The sequence below is a fragment of the Desmodus rotundus genome, chromosome 4 (genome assembly GCF_022682495.2).
Source record: "Desmodus rotundus isolate HL8 chromosome 4, HLdesRot8A.1, whole genome shotgun sequence".
Classification (NCBI taxonomy): Eukaryota; Metazoa; Chordata; class Mammalia; order Chiroptera; family Phyllostomidae; genus Desmodus; species Desmodus rotundus.
The window spans coordinates 136,034,978-136,049,944 of record NC_071390.1 but is presented as its reverse complement, the minus strand read 5'-3'; the positions used below and the strand labels follow the sequence as shown (position 1 = coordinate 136,049,944).

At 38.9% G+C, this 14,967-nt stretch overlaps 1 protein-coding gene across 6 annotated transcripts in view; it reads right to left on the bottom strand.

Moving 5' to 3' along the window:
* Positions 1-14,967, bottom strand: part of ODAD2 (outer dynein arm docking complex subunit 2) — a 190,649-nt gene that overhangs the window by 150,810 nt on the left and 24,872 nt on the right. The window lies entirely within an intron of this gene.

Below are 14,967 nucleotides of genomic sequence, written 5' to 3'. Positions count from 1 at the left end.
AAGAAAATAGTAACAGTGTTTTGAGGGTTTAACAGTATGTAAAAGCAAAACGTATGACAACAATAACTTACAGGACAGGGAGAGGCATTCAAGATACATTACTGTAAGGCTCTTAAACTATTTATGAAATTACATAATATTACTTAAAGTCAGACATAATAAATTATATATGAAGATCATGTATATGTACACATATATATATACACACAAACATACATGCATGTGTATATGTGTATGTATATGTGTATGTGTGTGTGTGTGTGTGTGTGTATATATATATGAAGCCCTAGGGCAGCGACTAAGAAACTTTTTTAAAAGCATAACTAATAGCATAAATAAAATGTAATCATTTCTAATAGCTCAATTCAAAAGGAACAAAGGAGGAGGGACAAAAGAAAAAAGAACAAAGGGGAATAATATAAAACAATTAGCAACATAGTAAATATAAATTCACTCTATTAGTAGTTACGTTAAATGAAAAAGGATAAAAAAGAAAAACAACTATTTGTGGTGTAAAAGAAACCACTGTATATATAAAGATATAAAACTAAAATGCTGGAGAAAATATTCCATTAAAAACAATTAAAAGGAAGTAGGAATAGTTACATTAAAATCAGTCAAAATAAACTTCAAAACAAATAATATCAAGGATAAAGAGGGAGATACATAATGACAGAGTCAATTAACACACAACTGTAATTGTATATTCACTAAACAACAGAACTTCAAAATATATGATGCAAAAACAGAACTAATAGGAAAAGGTAGATAAATCCACAATTGGGAGAACTCAAAACTCCTATCTCAGTAATCAATAAAATGAGAAGACAATACAATTACTAAGGATCCAGAGCACCTGGGCAACACTGTTAATCAACTTGACTTAGTTGATATTTATAAAACATGCCAGCCAACAGCAGCAGCATAGACGTTCTTCTCAAACGCACTAGGAAAAATTCACCAGAAGAGGCCACAGTCAGGGCCATAAAACAAACATCAGCATATTTAAAGGAACTACAATACTAACAAAGTATCTTCTCTTAGTACAATGGCACTAAACTTATCACAATGACAGTAACATCACCACACCCAAGCAGTGATGGACTCATCTCCCATGGTGTTAGTGGAGGCCCCATGGCAAGAATGTATAAAGTACCCCTCACTCCTACCCAGGGTAGTGTCAGCAGAGGCCCAGTGGGGAGACCAGACTTCCAACCCTGAGAGTAGTAATGAAGCACCCATACCACCACAGCTGTCAATGGAGACTAGTGGGGAACTTGGACTTTCCCCCTCACCCTGCTACAACCCCAGACCTCTACCACTGAGATGTCAGAGAAGGCCTACTAAAATGAAAGATTTAAATGAAATCCAAAGTTTCACAACATAACTGCCAAAATGTCCAAGACAATAAAAATATCACTCATTGCATCAGGAATTAGGAAGTTCACAACTTGAATGAGAGAGGATGATGAATGGATGCTTATACCAAGATGAAATAGATGTTAGAATAATCTGACAAGATTTTAAAGCAGCCATCATTAAAATGCCTTAGTGAGCAATTAAAGAGACTCGAAACAAATGAAACACGAGAAAGTATCGGCAACTACGCAAAAGATATAAAGAAGAACTGGAGAGAAATTTCAAAACTGAAATTCACAAACCCAAGTAACTACGGGATAGGTTCGGCAAGAAGATGGAGAGGACAGAGGAGATAACCCATTAATTTGAAGATATAGCAAGAGAAATTATCCAATCTGAACAATAAAGAGAAAATAGATTAGAAAAAATGAACAGTCTCAATATCTGTGGGTCCATAACAAAAACATCCAACATGCATGTAATCATAGAACCAGAGGGAGAAGAATAATAAAGTCAAACTGAAAATGTATTCTAAGAATGTCTGAAATTTTTCCAAATTTGGAAAAAGACATAAATCTAAGATTTAAGAAGCTGAAAAAAACCTAAACACAATAAACCTTCAAATCCATGCCAAGACACATAATAATCAAACCATAAAACTAAAGACAAGGAAAATTCTTAGCAGTGAGAGAATAATAATATTTTACCTAAAAGGGAAAAAACAATTACAGTAACAGATTTCTCATGAGAAACCATGAAGGCCAGAAGGACTAGAACAACATTTTTCAAGTGCTGTAAGTAAAGAAGTGTCAACCCAGAACACCATATCCAGTGAAAATATTCTTCAGGAAAGAAGAATTCAAGATGTTCTCAGAAGAAGAAAAGCATAGAGAACTTGTAACAGAACTACCTTAAAGGAGTAAGTTCTTAAACAGAAAGGATATGGTAAGAGAAGGAAACTTGCATGATCAGAAAGGAAGAGAACAATGGTCAGAATAAAAATAGGGGTAAATATAAAACACTTTTTCCTCTTGAGTTTTCTAAATGATGTTTGATGGTTGAAGCAAAAATTATAACATTGTCTCATTAGAGAGAACCAAGATGGTGGCATAGGTAGACACACTGCGCCTCCTTGCACAACCAGAACTCACAGAAGATCACGGCAAGGAAGTCCGACACCAAGGAGATAAAAAATAAACATTCATCCAGACCGGTAGGAGGGGCGGAGATGGCAGCCAGGGTGGAGAGGACTTGCTTTGCTGTGGCAGGACCGAGACTGGCGACCGAGACTGGCGGAGTGTGGGACAAACTGGGCAGGCAGTCTGACCACTAGCAGACCCTGCGGCCCCACATTCACGCACAGATAACTGGGAGGAACAGAGGGGAGCGAAGCGGACCACATAACCCAGGGCTCCAGCACAGGGAAATAAAGCCTCAAACCTCTGAGTGAAAACATCCGTGGGGGTTGGGGCAGCAGCAGGAGAGACTCCCAGGCTCATAGGAGAGGTCCTTGGAGAGACCCACGGGGGCCTAGGGTGTGTACAAGCCCACCCACTCGGGAACCAGCACCAGAGGGGCCCAATTTGATTGTGGGTAGTGGAGGGAGTGACTGAAGTCCGGCAGAGAGTGGAGCTGGCGCCATTGCTCCCTCTCAGCCCCTCCCCCATGTATAGCGTCACAGCACAGCCACAAGCGTTACCCAGCCCCGGTGAACACCTAAGGTTCCGCCCCTTTAAGTAACAGAAGCACCAAGACAAAAAAAAAGCCCAAATGACAGAACACTTCAAAGCTCCAGAAATAATTCAACTAAGCAGCGAACAGATAGCCAATCTATCAGATGCACAGTTCAAATCACTGGTAATCAAGAAGCTCACAGAATTGGTTGAATTTGGTCAAAAACTAGATGAAAAAATGAAGGCTATGCTAAGAGAGACAAAGGAAAATGTACAGGGAACCAATGGTGAGGCGAAGGAAACTGGGACTCAAGTCAACGGTGTGGACCAGAAGGAAGAAAGAAACATCCAACCAGAAAAGAATGAAGAAACAAGAACTCAGAAAAATGAGGAGAGGCTTAGGAATCTCCAGGACATCTTGAAACGTTCCAACATCCAAATTATAGGAGTGCCAGAAGGAGAAGAGGAAGAACAAAAAATTGAAAACTTATTTGAACAAATAATGAAGGAGAACTTCCCTCATCTGGCAAAGGAAATAGACTTCCAGGAAGTCCAGGAAGCTCAGAGAGTCCCAAAGAAGCTGGACCCAAGGAAGAACACACCAAGGCACATCATAATTACATTAGCCAAGATGAAACAGAAGGAGAGAATCTTAGAAGCAGCAAGAGAAAAGGACACAGTTACCTACAAAGGAGTTCCCATAAGACTGTCAGCTGATTTCTCCAAAGAGACCTTACAGGCAACAAGGGGCTGGCAAGAAGTATTCCAAGTCGGCGCACGCGTCCCAAGCCAAAGCGGCTGGAGCCGCCACTTGCGTGTCCCACGAACAAAGCTGCTGGATTGGATGATCAACAGCCTGATTGCCTGCCAGGGACCACACCTACAACGCCTACCTAACAAGTGCGCACCCTGCAGGGCCTACTAACTCTCTGGGACAAAGGCAGAACACCCAGCAGAGGAGAGCTGCAGTGATAGGAGAGTCTGCAGGCTGAACAACAGTGAAGAGTGTGACCCAGGAAGGGAGAAAAGTGAAACCAATCCTTCCAACCACCCCCTCCTGTTGCACAGACAGGACACCAGCAGAAATAACCTGACCGGTTTAAAGCCAGCAGAAGATTTTTTTTTTTTCCTTTCCCCCTGAATTCCTTCTTCCTCTCTCTTTTTTTTTCATTCCTTCTTCCTCCCATCCTTTACCATTTTTATGTCTTCTTCCTGCCTTCTTTTATCTATTTCTATGTTTTAATTTTTGTTAAAATTCCTTCCTATCTTGCCTCCGATCTTTCTTTAGTCCTTCTTCCCTCCTTCCTTCCTTTCCTCCTTTCCTAGTTCCTTTTTCCCTCCTTCCCATCTTTGTTTTTTATTTTTCTTTCTTTTCTTTTCTTTCTCCCCCCCTTTCTCTTTTTCCCACAGGTGAGTCAACAAAACCTGGAGTGCTGAAAAGACTAGAGTTAGACCGTGTTAAACACATAAATGTCAGCTCAAGACCAGTGAGCACAGGAGAGTAAGGAGACAGCACCACCGAATCCCATTGGCATTCTACCATAGAAGTTCATATCATAAACCCAGGGAGTCAGAACAGAGCAATTTAAGAAGCAGAGGCCAACAAGAAGAGCCTCACAAACAATGGGAAGACAAAGAAACAATTCCCAAATGAAAGGAAAGGAGGAAGCCTCAGAGAGAATACTAACCGAAAAAGAGGCAAGTCAACTATCAGATACTGAGTTCAAAGCAATGGTCATCAGGAAGCTCACTGAGCTCTCTGAGCTCAAAGAGAACTACCAGAAACTACAAGGAAACTACAATGAACTCACTGCAAACTATATCAACATGAAAAAGGAAATAGAAAATATCAACAAGAGCCAAGAGGAAATGAAGAATACAATTTCTGAATTGAAGAACACAGTAGAAGGAATTAAAAGCAGACTTGATGAAGCAGAGGATCGGATCAGCGAGCTGGAGGACAAAGTAGAAAAAAACACCCAGAAAGAGCAAGAAAAGGAAAAGAGGCTCAGAAAGAATGAAGAGGCAATAAGGGAAATGCAGGACAACATGAAACGTAACAATATCCGTATAATAGGAATACCAGAAGGAGAAGAAGAAGAGCAAGGGATAGAAAACCTGTTTGAAAAAGTAATGATGGAAAATTTCCCTAATCTGAGGAGAGAAAAAGTCACCCAAATCCAGGAATCACAGAGAGTCCCAAGCAAGAGGAACCCAAAGAGACCCACTGCAAGACACATCATAATTAAAATGGCAAATTTCCAAGACAAAGAGAGGATCTTAAAGGCAGCAAGAGAGAAAAAGGAAGTAACATACAAGGGAGCCCCAATAAGGTTAGCAACTGACTTCTCAATGGAAACGCTCCAAGCCAGAAGAGAATGGCAAAAAATATTCCAAGTAATGAGAACCAGAGGCCTGCAACCAAGACTACTTTACCCAGCAAGGCTCTCAATCAAGATAGAAGACCAAATAAAGAGTTTCCCAGACAAAAGAAGTCTAAAAGAATACAGCTCCACCAAACCAGCTCTGCAAGAGATGCTAAAGGGACTGCTTTAAGGAAAGGAAGGAAAAGAGAAAGACAGAGGAACACAGGTAGGAAATAATGGCAATGAATAACTACCTATCGATAATAACCTTAAACATAAATGGATTAAATGCTCCAATCAAAAGACATAGAGTAGCTGAGTGGATAAGAAAACATGACCCACACATATGCTGCCTACAAGAGACCCATCTCAGGACAAAAGACTTACACAGACTGAAAGTGAAGGGCTGGAAACAAATTTTCCAAGCAAACGGACAGGAAAAAAAAGCAGGGGTAGCAATACTCATATCAGACAAAATAGACTTCCAAAGAAGGGCCATAAAGAGAGACCCAGAAGGTCACTTCATAATACTCAAAGGAAGAATCCACCAAGAAGACATAAACATTGTAAATATATATGCACCCAACATAGGAGCACCCAAATACATAAAGAAAATCTTGGAGGATTTCAAGAAAGATATTGACAGCAACACAATTATAGTAGGGGATTTTAACACCCCACTATCAAAAATGGACAGGTCTTCCAAACAAAAGATCAACAAAGATATTGTGTCACTTAACAATACCCTAGAGGAAATGGACTTAACTGATATATACAGAGCTTTTCATCCCAAAGAAGCAAAATACACATTCTTTTCAAGTGTCCATGGAACTTTTTCAAAGATAGACCACATGATAGGACACAAAGCAAGCCTCAACAAATTCAAGAAAATTGAAATCATATCAAGCATCTTCTCTGACCACAAGGGTCTGAAACTAGAAACCAACGCCAAGGGTAAAAACCCAAAACACTCAAAATCATGGAGACTGAATAACATGCTATTAAACAATGAATGGGTCAAGAATGAGATTAGGGAAGAAATCAAAAACTTCATGGAAACAAATGAAAACGAACTCACAACAACCCAAAACCTATGGGACACAGCAAAGGCAGTCCTGAGAGGGAAGTTCATAGCAATACAGGCCTACCTTAAGAAGTTAGAAACAGTTCAAACAAACAACCTAACCCTACGCCTACAAGAACTGGAGGAACAACAACAAAGACAGCCCAGAGCAAGCAGAAGGAAGGAAATAACCAAGATCAGAGCAGAACTAAATGACATAGAGACTAAAAGCACAATTGTAAGGATCAATGAATCCAGGAGCTGGTTCCTTGAAAAGATAAACAAAATCGACAAGCCTTTAAGTAGGCTCATCAAGAAGAAAAGAGAGAGGATCCAAATAAACAGAATTAGAAATGAAAGTGGAGAGATTACAACTGATACCACAGAAATATAAAGGATCGTAAGAAATTACTATGAAGAACTGTATGCTAAGAAATTTGAAAACCTAGATGGAATGGACTCATTTCTAGAAAAATATAATCTTCCAAAACTGAATGAAGAAGAAGCAGAAAACCTGAACAGACCAATACCAGCAAAGGAAATTGAAGCAGTCATCAAGAAACTCCCATCACACAAAAGCCCTGGACCAGATGGTTTCACAGGAGATTTCTACAAAGCATTTAAGGAAGAACTAACCCCTATCCTTCACAGACTATTCGAAAAAATCCAAACTGATGGAAGACTCCCAAACTCTTTTTATGAAGCCAACATCATCCTAATCCCAAAACCAGATAAAGACACAACCAAGAAAGAAAACTTCAGGCCAATATCGCTGATGAACATAGACGCTAAAATTCTCAACAAAATATTAGCAAACTGCATCCAACAATATCTTAAAAAGATCATCCACCATGACCAAGTGGGATTCATCCCAGGGATGCAAGGATGGTACAATATTCGCAAATCAATAAACATAATACATCACATCAACAACAGCAAAGACAAAAATCACATGATCATATCAATAGATGCGGAAAAAGCGTTCGATAAGATACAGCACCCATTTCTGATAAAAACATTCAGCAAAGTGGGAATAAAGGGAGCAGTCCTCAACATAATTAAGGCCATATATGAGAGACCTACAGCCAACATCACACTCAATGGACAAAAACTTAGAGCTTTCCCACCAAGATCAGGAACAAAACAAGGATGCCCTCTCTCACCACTCCTATTCAACATAGTATTGGAAGTCCTAGCCACAGCAATCAGACAAGAAAAAGCAATAAAAGGCATCCAAATTGGAAAGGAGGAAATGAAACTGTCACTGTTTGCAGACGACATGATAGTGTACATGGAAAACTCTATAGACTCCACTCAAAAGCTACTCGACCTAATAAATGAATTTGGCAAAATAGCTGGATACAGAGTCAATACCCAGAAATCAAAGGCATTCCTGTACACCAGCAACGAAACTGCAGAAACAGAAATCAGGAAAAAAATCCCATTCGATATAGCAACAAGAAAAATAAAGTACCTAGGAATAAACCTAACCAAGGAGGTAAAAGACCTGTACTCAGAAAACTACACAACACTGAAGAAAGAAATTAAGGAAGATACAAACAAATGGAAGCATGTACCATGTTCATGGATTGGAAGAATTAACATCATCAAAATGGCCATACTACCCAAAGCAATTTATAGATTCAATGCAATCCCTATTAGAGTACCCATGACATATTTCACAGATATAGAACAAACATTGCAGAAATTCATATGGAACCATAAACGACCTCGAATAGCTGCAGCAATTTTGAGAAAGAAGAACAAAGCAGGAGGGATCACAATACCTGATATCAAACTGTATTACAAGGCCACGGTAATCAAAACAGCCTGGTACTGGCATAAAAACAGGCACATAGACCAATGGAACAGAATAGAGAGCCCAGAAATAAACTCAAGTCTATACGATCAATTAATATTTGACAAAGGAGGCAGGAGCATAAAATGGAGCAAAAATAGCCTCTTCAACAGATGGTGTTGGGAGATCTGGACAGCTACGTGCAAAAAAATGAAACTCGATCACCAACTTACGCCATACACGAAAATAAACTCAAGATGGATAAAAGACTTAAATATAAGCCGTAACACCATAAAAGTCCTTGAGGAAAACATTGGCAGGAAAATCTCAGACATTCCACGCAGCAACATCCTCACAGACACATCCCCTAAAGCAAGGGACATAAAGGAAAGAATAAAAAAATGGGACCTCATCAAAATAAAAAGCTTCTGCATGGCTAAAGAAAACAGCATTAATATAAAAAGAGAACCAACAGTATGGGAAAACATATTTGCCAATGATACCTCAGACAAGGGCCTGATCTCCAAAATATATAAAGAACTCACACGACTCCACTCCAGGAAGACAAACAACCCAATTAAAAAATGGGCAAAGGACTTGAACAGACACTTCTCCAAGGAAGACATACAGAGGGCCCAGAGACATATGAAAAGATGCTCAGCATCACTAGCCATCAGAGAGATGCAAATTAAAACCACAATGAGATATCATCTCACACCAGTCAGAATGGCCAACATAAACAAATCCACAAACAAATGTTGGAGAGGATGTGGAGAAAAGGGAACCCTCGTGCACTGTTGGTGGGAATGCAGACTGGTGAGGCCACTGTGGAAAACAATATGGAATTTCCTCAGAAAACCAAAAATGGAACTGCCCTTTGACCCAGTAATTCCGCTGCTGGGATTATACCCTAAGAACACTGAAACACCAATCCAAAAGAATCTGTGTACCCCAATGTTCATAGCAGCACAATTTACAATAGCCAAGTACTGGAAGCAACCGAAGTGCCCATCAGCAAATGAGTGGATCCAAAAACTATGGTATATTTACACAATGGAATTCTACGCAGCAGAGAGAAAGAAGGAGCTTATACCCTTTGCAACAGCATGGATGAAACTGGAGAGCATTATGCTAAGTGAAATAAGCCAGGAAGTGAGGGACAAATACCATATGATCTCACCTTTAACTGGAACATAAGCAATAGAAGAAAAAAGCAAACAAAATATAACCAGAGACATTGAAGTTAAGAACAATCTAACAATAGCCAGGGCGGGGGTGGGGGGTGGGGGCGGGGACAGTGGGTAGAGGGGATTACAGGAACTACTATGAAGGACACATGGGCAAAACCAAGGGGGAGGGTGGAGAGGGGGGAGGGAGGTGGGTTCACCTGGGGTGGGGTGGAGGGATGGGGAGAAAAGGCATACAACTGTAATTGAATAACAATAAAAAAAAAAAAAAGTCACCACAAATTTAGTGTAAAAAAAAAAAAAAAAGAAGTATTCCAAGTCATGAAAGGCAAGGACCTACATACAAGATTGCTCTATCCAGCAAAGCTATCATTTAGAATGGAAGGGAAGATAAAGTGCTTCTCAGATAAGGCCAAGTTAAAGAAGTTCATCATCACCGAGCCCTTATTATATGAAATGTTAAAGGGACTTATCTAAGAAAAAGAAGATAAAAAATATGAACAGTAAAAATGACAGCAAACTCACAGTTATTAATGACCACACCTAAAACAAAAACAAGAGCAAACTAGGCAAACAACTAGAACAGGAACAGAACCATAGAGATGGAGATCACATGGGGGTTGTCAATAGGGAAGTGGGAGGGGGAGAGAGGGGGAAAAGTACAGAGAATAAGTAGCATAAATGATAGGTGGAAAATAGACAGGGGGAGTGTAAGAATAGTGTAGGAAATGTAGAAGCCAAAGAACTTATAAGTATGACCCATGGACATGAACTATAGGGGGGATGTGGGAGGGAGGGGGTGTGCAGGATGGAGTGGAGTGGGGGCGGAGAATGGGACAACTGTAATAGCATAATCAATAAATACATTAAAAAACATTGTCTCATTAATTATCAACGTAAGTAGATGTAATAAAGACAATTATAAATGAGAGGGTAAGGGACTTAAAGGGAGATATGACTTTTATACTTCACACAAACTGGTAAAGTGTTAAGTAGATTATGATAAATTATGCATGCATAATATAACACAATAACTATAGTAACCACAAAAAATCTATAGAAAGAAATACATTCAAAATACTAGGGGTAAATGAAAATGAATTCAAACAAATGTTCAAGTAATCCAAAGAAAAAATGGAAAAAGAAAAATGAAAAACAGAGAGAATAAACAAAAAACAAAACTAAACCAGCAGACTTAAGCCTTAACATATCATTAAGTAAATGTAAATGACCTAAAAACACTAATCGGGAAATACAGTTTCACAGAGTCAATTTTAAAAAATGACTCAATTTATAGGCTGTCTACAATAAACTGAACTTAAATATAATGATATAGGTAGCATGAAAGTAAAAGGAGGGGAAAAATACACCTTGCAAACATTAGTTAAAGGAAAGAAGAAGTGACTATGTTGACATCAGATTAAGTAGACTTCAGGACTTCCAGCCAAGATGGAGGCATAGGTAGATAGACTTTGCCTCCTCGTACAACCTAAAGAAGGACAAAAACAAATTTAAAAATAAAAAATAATCAGAACTTCCAGAAAATTAAACTGTATGGTAGACTGACAACCAAGGGATTAAAGAAGAAACATTCATTCAGACTAGTAGGAGGGGTGAAGACAGAGAGCCGGGGAAGAGAGGATACCCAGCAAGGCAGCAGCTGGAGAACAGGTGGGCCAGGAGGCAACTGGAGGACCAGGGGGGTCCCACATTTGTGTGAAGATAAACTGGGAGGAAAGACTTGGGAGCAAGAAAGTCTGTGCAACCCAGGGTTCCAGCGTGTGAAAAGGAAGCCTTAAAACCTCTGGCTATAAAAACCTGTGGGGGTTGCAGCAGCGGGAGAAACTCCCAGCCTCAAAGGAGAGCTCGTGGAAGAGACCCACAGGGTCCTAAAACATACACAAACCCACCTACCTGGGAATCACCACCAGCAGGGCCCAATTTGCTTGTGGGTAGCAGAGAAGTGACTGAAAGCCAGCCCAGAGCAGAGTAAGTGCCATTGTTTCCTCTTGGAGCCCTCCCCCACAGACAGCACCACAAAACAGCCACGTGGGTTGCCCCATGCTGGCAAATAAGGCTCCACCCCTTACAATGTAACTCGGTACAATGAGACAAAGAAATACAGCCAAAAAAAGAACAGATCAAACAAAACTCCCAAAATAGAACTAAGCAATAACAGACAGCCAACCTATCAGATGCAGAGTTCAAAACACTGGTAATCAGGATGCTCACAGAAATGGTTGACTATGACCACCAAATAGAGGAAAAGTGAAGGCTATGCAAAGTGAAATAAAGAAAAATGTACAGGGAACCAACATTGAAGGGAAGGATACCAGTACTCAAATCAACAATTTGGAGAAGGAAGAAATAAACATTCAACCAGAACAGAATAAAGAAACAAGAATTCAAAAAAAAAAAAATGAGGAGAGGCTTAGGAACCTCCAGGACAACTATAAATGTTACAACATCCAAATCATACGGGTGCCAGAAGGAGAATAGGAAGAGCAAGAAATTGAAAACTTATTTGAAAACATAATGGAGAACCTCCCCAATCTGGCAAAGGAAATAGACTTCCAGAAGTCCAGGAATCTAAGAGAGTCCCAAAGAAGTTGGACCCAAGGAAGCACATACCAATGTACATCATAATTATATTATCCAAGATTAAAGATAAGGAGAGAATCTTAAAAGTAGCAGGAAAAAAGGATATCGTTACCCACAAAGGAGTTCCATAAGATTACTAGCTGATTTCTCAAAAAAAACCTTGCAGACAAGAAGGGGCTAGAAAGAAGTATTAGAAGTCATGGAAGGCAAGGACTTACAACCAAGATTACACTATCCAGCAATGCTTTCATTTAGAATGGAAGGGCTGATAAAGTGCTTTGCAGATAAGGTCAAGTTAAAGGAGTTCATCACCACCAAGCCCTTATTATATGAAATGTTAAAGGGACTTTTCTAAGAAAAAGAAGATCAAAACTATGAACAGTGAAATCACAACAAACTCACAACTATTAACAACTGAACCTAAAAAAAACAAAAAAACAAAAAACTAAGCAAACAACTAGAACAGGAACAGAATCACAGAAATAGAGATTATATAGGGGGTTATCAGTGGGGAGGGGGAGGTGGGAGAAAGGGGGAAAAGGTACAGGGAATAAGGAACATAAATGGTAGGTACAAAATAGACAGGGGGAGGTTAAGAACAGTATAGGAAATGGAGAAGCCAAAGAAATTATATGTACTACCCATGGACATGCACTAAGGTGGGGGAGTGCTGGTAGGAAGCGGGATACAGGGCAGAGGGGAATGAAGGGGGGAAAATGGCACAACTGTAATAGCATAATCAATAAAATATACTATAAAAAAAGATTAAGTAGACTTCAGAAAGAAATTACTAAGTACAGAGAGAGAAATTATATAATGATGAAACGGTCAATCTATCAAAAAGATATAATCATCCTAAATGCATATGTAGAGGTACAAACACAAAAACAGAACTAAAATGAGAAATAAAGACAAATCCACAATTACAGCTGGAGTATGTCAATACACCCCTTTCAACGAATGATAGAAAATCAGCAAGAACACAGAACTCAACACCACCAAAGACCACATAATTTAATCCAAATTTATAGAACATGCCACTCCACAGCAGAATACACATTCTTTTTAAGCATCTAAAATGCACAGGGTGTGGCAAAAGTGGGTTTACAGTTGTGAGCATGTGAAACACAGAGTTTATTCTTGTATAGTTATTTATTAATTATTGTATTATTTTCCAAACAAACATCTGTAAGCCTACTTTTGCCCCATCCTGTATACACCAGGACAGACCTTCATCTTAGGTCACACAACACATCTCAACAAAATTTTTAAATTAAAATAATTCAGAGTGTATTATCTGACCACAATGTAATCAAACTATCCTTAACAGAAACATAATAGGAAAATCTCCAAATACTTATACACTAAACAACACACTTCTAAATAATCCATAGGTCAAAGAGGAAGTCTCGAGAAAAAAATTTTTTAAAAATACACAAAACAATGAAAATGAAAATAAAACTTATCAAAATGTGTGGGAGGCAGCATAAGTTTTGTGAGGAAAACTTATGGCATTAAATGCTTATATTCGAAAAGAAGAAAATTCTCAAATCAATGGTCTAAGATACCACCTTTAGAAACTACAAAAAGAAGAGCAATAGAAACCCAAAACAGTCTGAACAATGTAAAAATAGAATGTAAAAAAAAAAAACAGGGTGCACCTCCCACATGTCAACCACTATGGTGAGAAAAGAATCTGGAAATAGCCCAAGTGCCTATCAGTAGATGACTAGATAAAAAAGATGTGGTACATTTGCACAATAGAATTCTATTAGACCGTAAGAAAAAAAGGACAAGAAACTTACCCTTTGTGACAGCATTGATGGACTTGGAAAATACAATGCTAAGCAAAGTAAGCCAGTCAGAGAAAGACAAATACCTTATGATCTCACTCATATGTGGAATCTAGTGAACAAAATAAACTGACAAACAAAACCAGAGGCATGGATACATGGAACACACTGACAGGTTTCAGAGAGGAGGGGGAAGCGGGGACTGGAATAAATTCGTCAGACATGCATATATGCATAGGCCATGCACACAGACAACAAATTTGGTGAAGGCCAGGGAAAGGGCGGGGCTGGGTGGAGGGGGGCAAAGGAGAGGGAAAATGGGGGACATCTGTAATAGTGTCAACAATAAAAAAAGAAAAACAAAAAATAAAATAAATAAAATATATCCACATTTAAAATTTTTTTAAAAAGTGATGACTGCCCTACATTTTACCACTGTCCTGCCCCTAATGAAATGCTGACTTGTATCCCCTGAATGTCCTTATCCAAAAGACGACCAGCCTTCTGAGTTTGCTGTCATTTTTACTGTTCATATTTTTTTATCTTCTTTTTCTTAGATAAATCCCTTTAACATTTCATATAATAAGGGCTTGGTGATGATGAACTCCTTTAACTTGACCTTATCTGAGAAGCACTTTATCTGCCCTTCCATTCTAAATGATAGCTTTGATGGATACAGTAATCATGGACATGAACTATAGGGAGGGAATGTGGAAGGGAGGGGGTGGGCAGGATGGAGTGGAGTGAAGGGGGGGAAATGGGACAACTCTAATAGCATAATTAATAAATATATTAAAAAAACAAAAGATGAACAGCTTTCTATAGCTGAATGTAGATTTAGAAGAATTCTTTTAATTAATGTGAATATTTTTAGTTTATGACCCTTTTTTTATATGCTCCAAGTAAAATATTGACATCTGAAACCACCAAAATTCCTTTAAATACAAATATGACTAGCCCAATAGCTCAGTTGGTTAGAGCATCATCCCGATACGCCAAGGCTGCAGGTTCCATCCCCAGTCAGGGCACATACAAGAATCAACCAATGAATGCATAAATAAGTAGAACAACAAATCAATGTTTCTATCTCTATCCCTTTATCTCTCTAAAATCAATAAAAAATATGA